This window comes from Orcinus orca, chromosome 11 (genome assembly GCF_937001465.1).
Source record: "Orcinus orca chromosome 11, mOrcOrc1.1, whole genome shotgun sequence".
In the NCBI taxonomy this organism is placed as follows: Eukaryota; Metazoa; Chordata; class Mammalia; order Artiodactyla; family Delphinidae; genus Orcinus; species Orcinus orca.
Window position 1 is genome coordinate 47406459 of NC_064569.1, and position 18478 is coordinate 47424936.

Below are 18478 nucleotides of genomic sequence, written 5' to 3' on the forward strand. Positions count from 1 at the left end.
CATAAATGTGACTGTAATTAAATTATATGGATCATTATAAGCAGTTAATATTGTCATTAGAATATTTTTATTAAAAGTCCATTTAAAGAGATGGTGGAGGGTCTTTTTGCTTTTTAGGGATAATTTCTTTAAAGTTGAGATGTAGGTGGAATTTCTGCATTTGGGTAAAACAATGACAGAAAGTCCTATATAAGTTTTTTACCTGTGAAATAAAGATGATAATAGAACATTTTTAGTTTATGAAAATACTAGTAAATTAAATTATGGAAAGTGTAGTATACTTCCTACTATGTAACAAATTGCCTAAAAAATGATAGCTATTGAAATTCCAGGGCCAAAGGATAATAGTATATCTCCAAAAATATTGTTGAATAAATGCTTTTTCTCAAGAACACATCCATATTTAATCACAGAGATACAGGGAATAATTCTTTGATCATATTCATAACTAAATAGAATGTTGTTGTTGAGTTTATGTTAATGTCATGTTATTGTATAGTTTATCATTAAACTCTAAATATTAAATAGCTAAAATCCACTTCTAACTCCATATAATTCAATATTATTCCAAGAAACATTTCACACTTTGAATCATAATTACACAAATTCGTAAACCTTTACAAAGTGAAGGAAGGTTTTCTTCACTCTACTGCTGCTTTACTTTACAGATAAGAAAACAGACTAAGAAATTTATGAGTTTTCCAAAGCCATCCAGACAGAGGCAGTGGTAGGCTGAGGACATCTGCTTCTGACTTCCAGGCTTCTGTGATGCCATGTTTCATTCTTTAAGGATTACTTCTCCTTGTGAGGTCAATCTCCACCTTTCCTATGAAAAAAAAATGTAATAACTTTCTTCCACAAGAAATAACTTCCCTCGGTCAAATTATTTTCACCACCAAAAAAAAATGTCTATGGATTTAAAATAATTTCTGCTCTGAGATATGTCAGATGTATTTTGAAAATTATGCTAAAGAAATGTCAGCTATATAGTGATTATTATTATTATCCTACTTGGTGAATAATAAATGCTTTTAGTTTTCAATATGTTTAAGCCTTTCTTTCAAAAAATATGAGCCGTTATTCCGTCACCTTCCTTAGTATTGTTTGATCAACCTATTCATTCTTTGTTGTCTTAATCAGCCCTCATAAATCAGTCCCTCATCCTTTTAGACATTTCACTTGTTTCTCCCTGAACTGCCTCCTACATGTTCTTATTATTGTACTTTATTTTTTGAGTGTTGACAGTTTACTTGGCACTGTTCAAAACATAACATCTTTCTTTTTAGAGAGGTCACTCAAATTGCCACATTGTGTTTAGCATGGTCTCAACAGACCACAGAAGGAATGTGGACTAAACCATGCCAGTAGAGTTTGGATTATGAGAAAGAGATCAAAACCATTAGTTAGAGGGTAGAGTTCAGAAGCATTTTTCACCTCAATCTAATCTTTCCCCTATGTTTAAAGTTATCTCAGTTATAGTGAGGCATGAGTACATGTGGCTAATTTGGGTTGCCTTGTACCTATGGATTACAGAATGGTACCCTGAATTCCAGCAGCATTCATGTCTAAACTAAAAGCAACTTGAGAGAGGGAGACGCAAGAGGGAAGAGATATGGGGATATATGTATATGTATAGCTGATTCACTTTGTTATAAAGCAAAAACTAACACACCATTGTAAAGCAATTATACTCCAATAAAGATGTTAAAAAAAAAAGCAACTTGAAACTCCTTTGGGAAAGGTCTTTGGAGTATAAAGAATAGCTATTTTCAATTGGTCCAACTGTGTTTTTTAATCAATATTTTTAACTGTTTTGAAAACAGAATATTTAAAGTTTTTAGGTATATACTGATAGACATACTAAGTATATGGCTTTTTTTTTAACACCTTTATTGGAGTATAATTGCTTTACAATGGTGTATTAGTTTCTGCTTTATAACAAAGTGAATCAGCTATACATATACATATATCCCTATATTTCCTCCGTCTTGCATCTCCCTCCCACCATACTACCAAATGTAAGTATACGTCTTTTAAGTAGATGTTCCAGTTTAAAAGATAGAAAGGAAACAAAAGGTAGAGAAAAAAAGGAAGAGAGAGGAGGATACTGATTTCAGAAATTATGTTTCTTCTCACTAATCTCACTGCCTTTTAAGTAGCTTGATATCAAATTATATGGTCTAAAATCTTATTGGCCAATTTCTGATCCACTAGATTTTAATGACTTTGTTAATAGTGAGCAAGTTAGTAAATAATATTGAAAATTAAAAGGATACTGAACTGGGCACAAGGAAACCTGACTTCTAGCCTTGGATCCTCCATCTTCAGGCTCTCAGTGTAGCTGGCTGTGATGGTACAGGTTGTGCTCTGTTCTATTTATCTTAAGACCGAGTACCCTCAATTCAACTCCTCCCCAAACTCACCACTCAGTAATCATTACTTACATTTCTGGAAAAAAAAAACAATTGGGAACTTTGTATGATACAATATTTGGAAATAAGATTGTCCAGAGATTTATATTTTATGACCAATGCATAAATGGATCAGAATAGAGATATGCAAAGTCACCTTAAATAATAAGAAAGAACCTCTAGGCTATAGTGGTAATCATTCTAAATCCTTTTATTCATCTAAGTAAGAATGATACTCAAAAGGAGTGGTCATGAGGCAAAACTTGTCAGTATCTATCCAAACACTGTCCAATGGTGAAGGGACTTTAGCCAACTGATACTGAGTATTACACTTCTGTTAGCAAGATTGTTGAAAATATGAGGTGGATATAAATGTTGTATTGAGAAGAAATATGAGTGCATGTTTAGGTAGAGTCTGGTGTTTAGACATGGAAAGGTGAGTTAATCCCTGTGATGACTTCTCCGGTCTCCATAGGCTGACTGTGGAGAGGTGGGTGCTCGAAGAGGGAGGACAGGTGCTTTGAGGACAGGTGCTTTGAGGACAGAGGGAGTGGTGTGTGAAATCCCAGAGGGTGGAAAAGCTGGATTATTAGAAAAGTATATAGCAGCACTGGGACACTGTTGAGATTCCATTTGCAGTTTGAGATCATGAAATTTAAAGGCACCAGTCAAGACAGTTTTATGATTTTTCTAAACCAATTTTCAGGTCTTTAGTGTAAGTGTGGGAAGGGGAACCTGCCTGAGTTCATGCTGAGTTAGGTATTTTCCAGATGAACATTATGGAGGAAGGAGTAAATGAGTCAAGGATGCTTTTGAGGGAGTTGTTATAAGCATTAACCATCCAATTTAAAATCTACAAGGGAAAGAAGTGTAGGAGAACTTGATAAATGTTGGAGGTTGGAGGGGGAAGCAATAGCCTCTACGGATTGGAAACCTTGATAAGACTGAGAAATTGTTAATAGTGAGAGTAAGAGCAAGTGAAATGAAAGGTTCAAGCTGGTGAGGGGGATGTTTACACTTGAATTGTGGGGGGAAGGTAGTGCCGTATTGGTTGATGACAAATTCCAACTTATGACCATTCAGTGCATCATTGAGGTAGAATTCGACAAAAAAAGAGAAAGAAAGTCAAAAGGTCAGGGGAAATAAAAAGGTCAAGAAACTACAAAGCTACACGTATATTGATGTTCCTAAGAAAGATGATCGGCAGTGAGGTAGAGATAGACGCTTTGCCAGGAGCCAGCCATGAAAGTGAGTGGGTGAGACCCAGGTGACAACAGACAACAGCAAAAAGGAGGTTGGAGAAGTTGCCATAACTGGATGGAAACAGCTTCAAAGAAGCACAGATTTATAAAAGCTGGATAGGAAGTTTAGATGTTGATAGAAAACAGGGAGAACATAATATGCAGCCTCCTGGCCCTGAGTACTTCCGTGGGAGATAAAACGTTTTGAAATTGAAAGGGCAGCAAGGGAAGTAGTTTTATAATGGAACAGCCATGACACTCGAAAAAGCCAAAACAACAAAAAACAAACAGACAAAAAATGGGAGCTCCATAGTGCACAGGAGAAAGGTAGAAAATAGAGTATCAGGTGATAGATTTGATAGAACGGCAGGGCTATGAAAGATCACTTCTAAGGTGATTAGAATGAACAAGGATTTGGCAGATTGGACTAGGACCAGATAGAAGAGTGCAGGCACTCACTCAATTCTAGTTCTCTGTTCCTAAATATTTGTTTTGTGACATGGAGGCATCTGCCGCATATTCTCCTCTTCGCTACACACAGGGTATATCCCTGATGGCTGTGTTAATGGCTGGCAGCATTTAACAGTCTGCCAATAAACGATGATGTCTTGAACTAGCATGGTGAATAGTCAAAATGAGTTTGCCCAGAAGTGATGAATATGCTCTTAGATTACTGACAAAAATAAAATTTGAGTTTATAAGACTCAGAACCTATCCTCAAACCATGTTCTAGATTATGACAGCCATGCTGTGAGACCTATGGGGTGATATTCAGCCATATTTTCCCCTGAAGGGACCCACACTTCTAGATATTGTGGTGTACTTTTCTTTTTCTATTACACAAGAAAGTAGAAACCTAGAAATTCTGAAAAGTTACCAACTTCTGAAATAAGGAAATATCAAATAGGTACATGCCCTACCTAGATATTTGTCTGAGATTGTTTTTCCAGTTTGTCTAAACTTTTACCTTCTAATTCATTTTTGTAAATTAAAAATTGTGAAGTACTTTTCCACTTCAGATTGTTAGTGGCGCCATTAAGTTGGGTGAAAGTCATGCCCCCATACGTATCATCAGTGGATACTTAACGCATTCTCATTAATCATGCCCGTGCGTGGTTTGGATAATTAAGTTCATCATTACCCAATTTTCCCCTTAAAGTCATTTTTTCTTAATTTTGAGCTTAATATTAAAAGCTACACAATTTTAGAAAACCCATAGGAGGTGAGGGTATCTATTGGTATTATAACCAATAATAATAGTTGATTACCAGGCAGGTCAGGTGAGTATTTCCTTCCCTTTTCCCATCGTCTCTTTCTGACTTCTTTGTGTAAGTCTTCTGTGACAAAAAAAGAAAAATTATTGTCTGGAAAAATGGTGTCTTCACTCTCTCTGTGTCTCTTTTGTTTCTTTTTATTAAATGTCACTTTTCTAATTCCCATATCATTATTAATTCAACATTTTCATTCCTTTCATTTGATTATAATTTTATAGCCTTAATTCTTTAATTATCTGTGAAAACTAATGCTTTTATGACTCACCTTTCTCTACAGGAAGCCCAGCTTTTTTTTTTTCATCCTAGTGAAGTTGAAGAGTTTTATAGTTAGAAGGTTTTATTAATCAGATGCCTTTATGGTTTTTAAAGTGGTCACGTAACAAAGGGATGAATCCTCACCTTGTAAAAAGATTTGTTTCATTAATTTTTCACTTAGACCAAGTTGTTATTCGTCACTTAAACTCAGCCGGATCAAAGTAGGCATCTGAAAACAGAATGATAGTTCAGGAGAAGCTAAACACAGATTTCAAATAGCACGATAAGGCTTGCTGACACTGTAGCTGACTTTGATACCTAGGTAGCGCTATCCAGTTGTCTGCTTCTGTGAGAAAAGTTAAAAGTAGATCTGGAAAGAGATTCATTCTTTAAAATTATTGAGAATTATTGAGAATCTACTTTTGTTGTAGTTGGTGGCCTTCAAGCTTTCACATTTGTTAAAAAACTGCAGTGTCTACACAGAGGTCAGTTGTGACCCAACTACTTGTGGGAATCTAGATTAATTTTCAGGAGAGAGCTTCTCAACCGTTAGCTCCACATCTACCAGGAATGATCGAAGGCTTACCCTGCAGGTGTCCACATCACTTATTGCTACCATATTTCCTTACTGTAGTCAGTGTTCTTTGGGATCCTAATACAAAAGGAAAAAATCCTGCAACACTTACTTAGGTACATCTCTGTGAGCACCATCTACCAAAAAGAACTCAATCTTTTAGTCCCATCCACATAAATATTCTTAAATCTGCTCTAAAACCCTGGGCTCCCTAAAATTAAAAATAACCAGGAAACACAGCTCCTAAAATGATAAACTGCTGGAGTTTCTAAAATTTTTCTCTATTTCCTATGCTAGTATATAAATACATTTTAAGTGTGAGAATTAAGTGAGTATATATGAGACTCACTGTTATGTAGTTGCAACTGAGTAAAATATTAGTGAAGCAAAAAGCAGTATTATTAAGTAAACCAAGGAAGTCATCAAAAAACACAGAGAATGACTTAGCTAAGGAGCACTAGGTTGATGGCCATATTTCAGACAACATTTTGCCTGAGTATCTGGAACAAGTCCATATATTTTACTTTTTCTTTTCCTAATTTATTAAGAGATGTATTCAGATTCCAGGTGGCATATTTATGCTCAGCAACTCTCTCTTGAACTACATGCTTCTCAGAATGGAATGGTTTAGTACTTTTCTATTCCACTGAAATATGACTCTTAAAAGAGCTAAGGAACTTTCAAACTCTGAAGTCTCTTCACCACCTATGCTATCTACAGCAGTGTTTATCCATCCAGCCTTCCTATATAGAGCCCAAGACCCATAGAGAGCTTTCTTTATAGATCATAAACAAAAGGGGAGGAAAATCTATCACTCTACAAAATAAATAATCATGAAAGTGTAATCTAAAACAAATAAGTTGATTAAATTTCTGCTGGACAGGTTCTAAATGTCTTTAAGCCAAGTGTCTTTTCTTGTTTTGTTTTGTTTGGTGTGATGGAGGGGCCAATCTAATTCCTTTTATAGAATAAATAGTTAATAATGCATACTACAAGTTAAATGCAAAATATTCAAGCTCAAACATGTTTAGATATTTTATTCTTACATATGTTCAAAACTGAGTCAAAGAAGAAGCTACCATTAAGACTTTTTCAGAAAACCTTAAATTGAGTGACAGAAAGCAGTGATATTTTATATTTGTGTAGCATTTTAAAATTTCTAACATTCTTTAATATGCATTACCTCATTTGAATTTTGAACAACTTTTGAGTTTGGGGAAGGATATGATCATCATTTTCTAGGTTACAGAACTGAAGTTTAAAAGGTTAAATGACTGGCATAAGATCACAGGACTAGTTGTAGGAAAGCAAGCCTCGTAGCCCCAAGCTCGGTGCTTTGAAGTCTTTGGCGGCAGGATAAGAGTCCCAGCTATGTCTCATTAACTTTTATCTCTACTTTTTCCAATCCTTGAGTTCATTGGCTATCTAAGCACTTTAGACTTAAAATAAAAAGACTACATTCTAGTCTTTACTATTGGTTAGCCATGTGACCCTCACGCAAGGCACCTAAACTCTGAGCCTGACCTATTCATCTCTACTGTGGTTAGCATGCAGTTCCTGGCTCTTTACACAGAGATCATGTGATGCACACCCAACCCAGACAGTGCTCTGAAAATGACTGGGTGCTGCTCTTCTAAAATATAAATAAATACTATTTCCTAGTACTGTACATTTCACCTTAAGGTAAAAGTCATAGGGTCAAACCTCAACTCCACCTTTGAGAGCTGTGATTCCAGACAAGTCCTTGAGCCAATGTGAGAATCTGGTTTTTTCCACTGTAAAATAATGATTTTTCAAGTGATACTTATTTATTTTTATTTTTTTCCAGTTTTATTGAGATATAATTGACATACAGCACTGTATAAGTTTAAGGTGTACAGCATAATGATTTGACTGACACACCTCATGAAATGATACCACAGTAAGTTTGGTGAACATCCATCATCTCATATAGATACAAAATAAAAGAAAAAGAAAAACAAATTTTTTTTCCTTGTGATGAGAACTCTTAGGATTTATTCTCAACAACTTTCATCTATAACATACAGCAATGTTAATTATATTGATCATGTTGTACATTACATTCCTAGTATTTATTTATCTTATAACTAGAAGTTTGTATTTTTTGACTGCCTTCATCCAATTTTCCGTGATATTTATTCATTACAGATTGTTGTGAGAAGTCAAATGGAATAAACAAAAGAGTGAAGGTCTTCATACACTGAAATGGTGCTGCCATGCAAATATACATATATTGGAGAAAAGCCTCATTAGCATGTAGTATACTTTAAAATGTTACGTTTTTGAGTCTGTATGTCAGAAACGTAATGGTTCTTGTATCTTTATGGGTTCTAAAGGAAATAAGCCAAAGCAGGTACATGAAAGGGTGGAGGAGGACCGTCTATGACTAAAGTATAATGTGTGACTTTTAACTGGCTTGTCTTCATACTTCTGCCCTTCTCAGGGAGTTTCAACCTCCTCCTTCCTTTATTTCTTAATTTTCTCAAATACCCAAGGTTCTTATTTTTCTGCTGCTTTTTAAGGGACTTCATAAAAGTTGAACTGACATTCCATACTGACCCCTCCCTTTATGATTCATCACCGTTCACTCCATTAAAGTGACTGAGTGCTTAACTGAGAGCCAGTTACCCTCCTAGACTGGTTAGCTCTAGGCCTTCTTACCCACTCTTGCCAGCATCTGTCTTGCAAAAGAGAGGGTGTTGGATGAAGAGCTAATTTCTGTAAGAGTTGACATAAGAGATCACTTTTTTTTTTTTTTTTTTTTTTTGCGGTATGTGGGCCTCTCACTGTTGTGGCCTCTCCCGCTGCAGAGCACAGGCTCCGGACGCGCAGGCTCAGCAGCCATGGCTCACGGGTCCAGCCGCTCCGTGGCATGTGGGATCTTCCCGGACCGGGGCACGAACCCGTGTCCCCTGCATCGGCAGGCGGACTCTCAACCACTGCGCCACCAGGGAAGCCCAAGAGATCACTTTTTAAAAATTTTTATTTATTTTATTTATTTATTTTTGGCTGTGTTGGGTCTTCATTGCTGTGCATGGGCTGTCTCTAGTTGTGGAGAGCGAGGGATACTCTTCGTTGCAGAGCCGGGCTCTAGGAGCTCAAACTTCAGTAGTTGTGGCACATGGCATGTGGGATCTTCCCAGACCAGGGATCAGACTCATGTCCCCTGCATTGGCAGGAGGATTCTTAACCACTGCGCCACCAGGGAAATCCCAGAGATCACTTTTTAAATGTCTTTGTTGAAGAAGTATGCAGTTTATTCTCACTAGTATATGAAAGATATCCCTGAGGTTTTGGCCACACTAGGGAGACAAAAGAAGGGATCTAGGAGGTGAACAAACATATTTAAATGGTAATTTTACACCCTAAATGTGCAAATGCTGCCAGTTGTCTCAATTCAAACCTGACTTTCTGGCTATAGAGGGAATTCACACAGTAATCTGAGAGATTCAGGTTAGTTAGAATCACAGATCTTCCTAAAATTTCCTTAAGATTATAATTGGTGATGTGGACTTGGAGACTTTGATGGTTTAGATTATTGTAATTATTTTATTTATGTAATTAGATACTGTTCAAAAGTTATATTTGAAAGAAAAATTATGACAAGATTAAGAAGAGTTGTTTCATGAGATTTATAACCATATTTTTAAAAATCCTCATATATTGCTATAAATTCATACATTCGTGCATTACTCTCTAGTTTCTTAAAATTCAGCTGGAAGTTTCCTTTTCTATGACACCAATAATAAAACCCAATACATTTCCTGTATAATTAAATCATCTTGAAAAGTGTTTAAAACATGATATAAAAGTGAAAGCAAAATTGTCTTTTATAGCTCATGAATATATTTTGAATGGTCTCTGTGTGCTTTGCGATTTAGGTGGCAAACAGCTAACATGTAAGTAGTATACCACTGCTAGGTTCCTGAAAAGTCATTTTGATTTGAGACATATTTAACTTCTACCTCAGAAACATAGTTTTTATAATGGAAGAAATGCTTTTGCTACTAGGAAACCTAAATAATATTCTCATCACAAGCATAACATGCTATATATCCTTCATGAAGTCGGTGTATTTCATTGGACCATTTTAATGTGCTTTGACTGAAGAATATCAATTTCATTCTTCAGATGAAAGGAGTTTCCAGTAATGCCTGATGTCTAAGCATCATTTGTAATACAAATGATGGGGAGCCTGTGGCTTAATGGCCACTAATTCATTTTGAATTTATGATGCATTGCGGCCGTTAGAAGTAAGCTGCTTTACATCAGCTCATGGGGAATAAGAGTTCTCTTTATGGTGGGTTTTATTTCTTGATGCCACACAGGAAAATATACCATTTTAAAATGAAAAAAAAAAAAAAAGGAACAAGTCTGCAATAAAGTGGGATAAAGTCAGAAGTCTACCAATTCCATGTAACCATTCTCAAATATCATGCACATCACCATGCCTTCTCATAGGTAACCATGAGGGTATTTTTAAATGAAATACTGTGTGGCCCTCTGGTTTTGCATTATATTCAAACATAAATTTAACATGCAATTTCCACTGGCTCTTTTAACTGCTGCTTCTTAATATATATTTATCATGGACTATTTCAGAGTAAGTAAAATATAAATTTTATGTAATGGAGGTTACCATATATTTAAATACACACCAATATTAGACTAAAATTAAACTCTCAAGTAACACTTATCAAGTATAAACCCAAGTAACACATATCAAGTATACTATTCTATGATTGGTACCACAGGAAAAGAGAGAAGCAGAATGCATTCATTTGTCCTTCAAGGAGATGACCATCTACTTGAGATAACAAGATTTGGGTAGGAAAGTATACTTTAAGGCATGGTTTTAATAAGAACTCAAGGCAAGAGGTGGTGGGATTTATTCCCACAATTGACAATAGATGGCGTCAGTGGTTGGAAACAGGAGAGCAAGGCTCCAAGGACAGACCCTCATAGACATGGTGGAGTTTGAGTCTTAAAGGAAGAGCAAAACATGGGTAGAAACTTGAGTAGAGAGCAAAGGATAAGAGGAAGATAATAGATCATGAAAGAATGTAAAAAGCAAAGTGGAAAACTGTGAAATTGAAGACAGGTAACATGATGAATGGGCCATATCTCATTTTTAGGTATTTAGTCTTTATTCTGAAGCTGATAGACAACAGTTTTAAGAAGAAAAACCATGATCAATAATAAGCTTTTTGAAAGATCACTCTGGTCATCTAGTTGTGTCTTGTAATAGGCAGTGCAGACTTCAAGTAAGAAAACAGAACAAGGATGGAAGAAGAAAATGGTTTTAAAGTATATTTAGGAACTAGAATTGACAGTACTTTGTAATTAATTTGATGTCAGATACGAAACACAAGGAGTAATTTAGGATGATGTCTAGCTTTTTGGCTTGATTGAATGGACAGTGATGTCACTAAATATAATCAGAAATACAGGAGCCAAGAAAATTTTATTTTAGAGGCTTGAATGAAGCTATATTTGTGACTCAACTAGTTTTGAGGTGTCAGTGATATACACAGCAGAAATGCTAGAAAGGGCTTGCTGTCTTGTTCCGTAATCATTAAAGAGTTCTAGTTTGGAATTTTGGATTTGGAACCTCTATAGTAAAGTCTAAAGAAAGCTTAGAGAGTAAAATAAAAAGATGGTTTTCACATTTAATGTTAAGCCGAGCAAAAGCAGACTGTAAGTTAGTGTATCATTACTATTGTATCTTCATCAAGAGGACCCATAAGGGCTTCCCTGGTGGCGCAGTGGTTGAGAGTCCGCCTGCCGATGCAGGGGACATGGGTTCGTGCCCCGGTCCGGGAAGATCCCACATGCCGCGGAGCGGCTGGGCCCGTGAGCCATGGCCGCTGAGCCTGCGCGTCCGGAGCCTGTGCTCCGCAGCGGGAGAGGCCACAACAGTGAGAGGCCTGTGTACCACACACACACACACACACACAAAAGAGGATCCTTAAGAGTATCCCAGTTTAGTTCTAGCCATATCGGTATTCCTCAGAGGCTCTACACCCCTGCATTTGAATCTAGCAGGAAATTATTTTAGTTTTCCTTCGAAGAATATTGACAAAGTAGACACCAGAATAATTAGGGATTTCATGGATGAAGATGTCCTTGCAATGCTCTTTTTCCCCAAAGTCAGGCAAGCAATATTTAGTGTTCTTTGTGTTTAAAATGAATGACAGTTCACTACTAAGAAATATACATACATACATATAGTTACATAGTAATGTGAAAGAAAGGCTCTAACAATTAAGTTACCATTTAAGCAGAAATTACTACAACTATTAAACTATCTTATAATAAAGTCATTGTTGTGCTACATATTTGAATAAATCAATTATTAATTACAGTTGACCTTTGAACACAGGTTTAGGGGCACCGACCCCTTGCATGGTCTAAAATTCAGACTTCCCTAAAACTTAACTACTACTAGCCTGCTGTCGACTTACTGATGACATAAACAGTTGATAACCCATATTTTGTATGCTATATGTATTATATACTGTATTTTTATAATAAAGTAAGCTAGAGAAAAGAAAGCATTAAGAAAGTCATAAGAAAGAGAAAATACCTTTATAGTACTGACTGTATCTATCGATACTGTAAGTTTACGTCATTTGTTTACGAGATGAATCATCTGTCAGTACCTCTATCAACATTTGTCTTACACTATACAAAACACTGTAGATGTTATATGTATTACTAACAGATTTCAAAAATGAAAAGATATTGTGAAAAAGAAATTCATATTTATTTACAAGTATATTTATGCATTGATCATGAAGAAGCAGCAGTATGATTGCTTGATGGTAGCCTAGTGTAATTGATATGATTGCTTCACCATAGCCTAACCTATACACAACTGAATGCATATTATAAAATTTTTATGGCTATGTTGTTGCAGTCATATTCATAATACAGTATTGGAAACACTGTTACATTTTTTTAAAAAACCACTTACCTGTGATGATAGGCTGATATACACGCATACTGTACAATAATGTAATTCTTTGAAAGCCAAGTCATAAAACAGTAGGAAAATAACATTATTTTTATATTAAATATTACTCACCTTATGTCTATATAAGAATAAACCAATATCTACATATAGTTTAGGCATTCATGACATACCTTTTTCTTAATTTTTTGATATTTCTAAGCTGTATGGTTCATCTGCAAGTTTTTTCAAATCGTCCCAAATCTCCAAAAATTTTTTCAATATATTTATTGAAAAAAATCCACGTATAAGTGGACCTGCACAATTCAAACCTGTTTTGTTCAAGCCAGTTCTGTCAGCTAGAGACATATAACAATGAAATTATCATTTAATACGAGGATTCAAAGTATATATATCTCTATGGAAAAATAATACAGTATATTCATAATTTTTTTCTAATTGTTTTCTAACTCAGTGTTCTAATGAGTTAAAACACTAGACTGTATCTTCCTATTCCCTGATCCCCACCACATATCTAGATCTTGTGATCTTACCCGCTTCTGTCTGGCTGAATGACACAAATCCAGTAAGAAAAGAGGAACATAGAAGTAAAACCTCATGATTAAGAGGATGCAAGGTGCCTAGTTCACATTTTTTAAAGCAGATGATATCGCCAAATAGGTTCAATCCATTCTCAGACTCTAACCAATCAGGTTAGTAATTCCTTCTCTCTAGGTTTGGCGTAGGAAAAGTGTAGATGGAGCTGTATAACTGAAAAGGGTGTAAGCAGAGGTGATCTTTGTGTAGGAAGGGGAAATAGAACTTATTTCTTTAACAATTGCAGAACTCTTTCCTATTCATTACCTCATTTGATTCTCCAAAGATCCTGTGAAGTAGTCTATAGACCATAGACTGTAGAATGAACACTGAGTTTCAGAGGTGCTGTAATTACCCTAAGTCACTAACTTACAAAGTTGATCTGAGATTTGATGATAAAGATTTCCTGATTTTTTGTAAAGCATTATATCAGAGTGATTGTGCTGTGTGCTATATTAATATACATACTTTACTTTCCATCAGATACAGCATATCCATAAGTGTGTGCCTTACAGTTAACTGATTTGGGGGCATCTATGTCTGAAAAATAAACGCATCTTCATTTGTTAGACTGCCTTAAAATAACATTATTTTAGTAGTATTTTTTTCATTTGGGGGTCTTGTTATTTTTAAGGCTGTCAACTTTATTATGTAATTTAATATAAAAATATTCTTGGGTTAACGACCAGATTTTTCATGACTCTTTTGGATGGATTTTTTTCTATTTAAGGAATGACTTCTCTATTTTCTAAAAGTAGATATATTTTAATCCATTGTGTGATAATTACTGGCTATGAATATAATGACAAGCATGTAACTTGGAACTTTCATCCTTATTCAGAATGGTAAAACTAAGCAAACATCCTATCATACTATTTATGATAAAGTGTAAAGAAGTATCTAGTACAGTACCTAAATTAAAATCTGTCTATCTATCTACCTACCTGTCTATCTGTAGAGCTCCACTTTTCATAGGCGATTACATTCTTAGAAACATTAAAATAGTACCCTATTTTCTTATTCACCAAGTAAAATTTACTTCCTATTTATGGGCTTTTTTCTTAGTACCTTTTGGCCATAATTAGGGAATTATTAAATTATAAATTTCACTTATGTTCCATTGTTCCTGCACAAGTTATTAGACGAAGGAAAAAATCTAGACTCCAAAAAAGGGATACAGTTTTTTTAAAATAAATAGAAATCAACATCTCTCTAGAGACCTATGGATTTAAGACTCACCAAGAAATATTTTATTGGATAACTTTGGAATAAATTCAGAGGAAAACATATTAGTTCAGTATGCTTTGATGTTCTGCCTCTGAGTGATAGAACAATGGTCTGTTTAGGGGTGAATTATGCAAACATTGAAAGCTGTGTCTTTTCAGCAGAATTATTTTAGGTCAGTCCTTATAAACTTCTTGTTTCTTCAATTGTAGTCGTTATTAGAATAACATTAAACCTAGCTATTATGTGTTTCTAATGAGATTTATCTGTGGATCAGAAATAGATGGCCTGTTGCTTTCAGTGGCCATAGAGAAACTAAGTGTTTTTGTTAGCACCCTGGGATTTTTTCACCTCCATGGACCACATTAGTTTAAAAAAATCATAGATTATAGCAGCTAAGAAGTACACAGACAATATAACTCTGCTATTCCAAGAACAAAACAGTCCAGGTTTTGTGAAACTAAAACTGTCTAATCTTGAGATTTTTATTTATATTGCAGACAAAAATACTGGCATTTCTAGGAGTAAATCTAGAATTCGTTGTTCCTGAAATATTGTATCTTTTGGAGGAATCTCTTTGAAAAAAAATATAAAAGCATCTTTTCATATTTTACTAAGCATACGACCTTGTGGATATATCTCTAAGCCCTTAGGCCTTGCAAGGAACCCATGCAAGTACAGGGCTCTGGAGCTTAAGTTGCTTTAGCTTTACAGTAAACCTACATTTGGAAGTAGTAAAAAGATGTGAATCAAGAAATAAATTGGTTGATGGCTTCATTACCATTAGTTAAATATTTGATAACGTTGTACATGGATTCGCTTGCTAAATATTAAACCAAATGTATTTGTAACCAGCTAGTTCCCAATATTTCCAATATTTAACTCCATTTGTAAGAAATTCAGATGTCTCTTGACAATATGATCTTTAATTGCAGGGATTACTACCAAAGATGCTTGTATTTGCAGGTGGAATATTTTAAACTTTTCTTGATCTCTACGGCCTTCATTCAGTGCAGCTTAGTCAGAGTGAGTCCCAGGAACATGGAACTATTCATTGTTAAATAATCAGTAGATAAGATTTAGGGTTTTTTGCTTTGTGTTTTCTTTTCCTGTGTTAGAAACATTTGTGTCCTCTCAATGTCTAACAATAGGTCTGTAACTCTTCGAATATTTGGTTCATACATTTAGTATTTAAGTTCAACTTGGGGGATATACAGAGGCATTCTTTATTGTTTGTAATGGAACATATAAAATCTCAATGCATTTGTGATTCTCCCACTAGTAGCCTGTTATAAAGATGTAAAGTTTGTTGCATCTGAGTCTATTTATTCAACCCTTCTACTTCCTTTACCTTTGTTTGGCTAACATAAATTATTTTATGTTTCTTTTTAACTAATCAGCGTGACAAATCTTAATATACAGTTTTATTTGAAGCATAGATTGCTCTCTAGAACACATACCATGAGTACCTGTGTGTATCAGTGAACACCTGGTATTTGGCATTTCTAGTTAAGCAATAACTATTCAAGTGAACAATTCACATTCTTAGCAAGAAACAGAAGAAAATGCTGGATGCTGAGTCATAATTCCTTGGAAATAACAATGCCAAAATGCCCAAGGAAACTCTGGGCAGGGCTATACATTTTCACATATTTCTCTATTTGTTCCCTTGGTGTCAGACCTCTAAACCAAATTCAGAGCATTTGCATGGTGTTGGGGCATAATTCCAATATTTACTCAAAGAGAAATTCTGAAGGTGGTCATTCTATGGAAAGAATAAGTAGGATGGGGCTTAGGCTTGTTGTGTTTGATCTTACCAGTTTTGCTCACTATATTCTGCTAAGGGGCTTCTTTCTTTCATTTTTTGGGCCCTCACCATATCACCCCCATATAGGATGGGTGGTACACTTTAGCTCTGGCTGAACTGTTTTCTAATATAAACTGACTCAAGCTAACACATGAAGAAAGTTTACCAATCTGCTGCCTTTTATGAACTGTGTCTAACTTTGGAGTCAAAGTTGCTCTGGCCTTAATTTGGGGGAAATTCCATAAGTTGTGTATCTTAAGCCAGAATGGCATGGATAAATAAGGAGCCTTTGTCTTTATACCCTCTCTTAGAATTCATCATGGAAAGCTTTCTTATTAAGTTGTTTCATTCTACCTTGAATATCTAAATGGAATGTCTCAAGATAAATTCATAATTACATTTTCTTTATTATAATAGTATGTATGTAGTATGACATTGACTGTGAATTGGATGTTAGGTTTTATAAAATTTTGAAAATCTGCATCTGAGCTTGTGTATTATTTCTATGTATGCTTAAAATTAGCCAGTGACCTTGCAAAATGTCCGTTAGACACATTCACTATCAAGCAACAATTCCCAGAGCTCAAACATGTCTAGAGGTTTTCTTAGAATTTTCTCTCTACTACAAATTATTGTGCAAGGAAAGAACAGAAATGGTGACTTCTTTCTGAAGCAACAATGGGATCTAAATACCAAATGGTTTGATGACCACTGTCATTCATTTAAATGAATGAGCATAGGACCATGAAATGGTAAATTTTGCATTCTGTCTTTATTTGAACTTATATTTCTATTATACTTCTGAAAATTATTTTTGTGTTTTTAAGTATTTCTAATCCCTTTTTGCTTTCTTTGCAAAAACACTGCATATAAATATAAATTTTTTAAAAATTTTCTGGGATCATAAGGCACTACTTGTTAACAGAATTATTCTTATTGGGCTTCATTATAATATTATTACAGCAAATGTGATCAAAATAAGATAATTATTAAACAAAAAGTAAACATTTAGTGGAAAGGTATCTTTAATGAAATAAATGGGCCTCCTATGTATCTCCAGATAAATAATCTTTGTTGCTAGCTAAGCAGATACAAGTTTTCGTCTCAATTATATTCCCTTTTTGTTTTGTTTCATTTCTAAAAAAGTAAGCACTGAGTAAATTGTTCACATAATAAAGTAAACAATAATGGAAATTATTTGATTTTAGCAATATCAGTCAGTTCTTTGAAAATTGTTTGTAATGATCTATTAGCTAGCAATTCAATTACGTCTTCCCTTAATTTTATGAAAAACAGAGAATTGGAAAGCATCTCATTTACAAAAGGATTATTTTTCAGTCAGTAAGTTTCTCAACTTCTGAGAAGTTTACCAAAAACATTTACCAAATAATAAATATCTACACTGCTCTTTTATCATTTAGAGACAAATTTTTAATCCAATAAGCTTATGAAGGGTAGAGAAATTAAAATATACACCTTTTTCAATACAGTATTTGTAATTAAAAGTTTTGTCTGTCACATGTTTGAAGTCTATATTTGTGAAAATTTTGGAGATGCAGACTTAGGTCATTCAGTGTGTGGGAAAATGATGCCCTCTAACTTAATTAGTAAAGCCAGTCCCTACTCTCAAACTGATCAGTGAACTAAGATTTAATTTGTCCGAAAATGTCTGAATTGATTTTTAAATTCAAAAACATACTTTAATATGCTTTTGAGGATTATTGTAAAAGCACTGAAAATCAATATAGTATGCATCTTGTAAAAGTTAAGTCAAAATTAAAATGATAACATGAGCTCTAACATATTCATGTGTTTTTGCAAAGAGCTTAATAACAAGAACAAATCTATAGGCTGTTTCTGATACGTATTTTGAAATTATTCGGTGTAATATGCAAATAAGATTATTATTTATTTGTGAAGTAAGAATATGACAGAAGACACAATATTACTTTAGTAAATATGTATCTGAAAGTGTTTTAAGGATCAGGTGTAAACATTCAAAAATACCTTACTTTATATATACGTACTTATGAGCAGATTGCAGTTTTCTCTAATTATTTCCTTATGTGTCTGAACCACTCTCATTTACTAAACTCAGTTCCTTTAGAATATGACCACCACC

At 34.6% G+C, this 18478-nt stretch overlaps 1 protein-coding gene across 10 annotated transcripts in view; it reads left to right on the plus strand.

The window, feature by feature from the left end:
* The window catches only part of SLC16A7 (solute carrier family 16 member 7), a 160605-nt gene that overhangs the window by 121012 nt on the left and 21115 nt on the right, over positions 1-18478 (plus strand). The window lies entirely within an intron of this gene.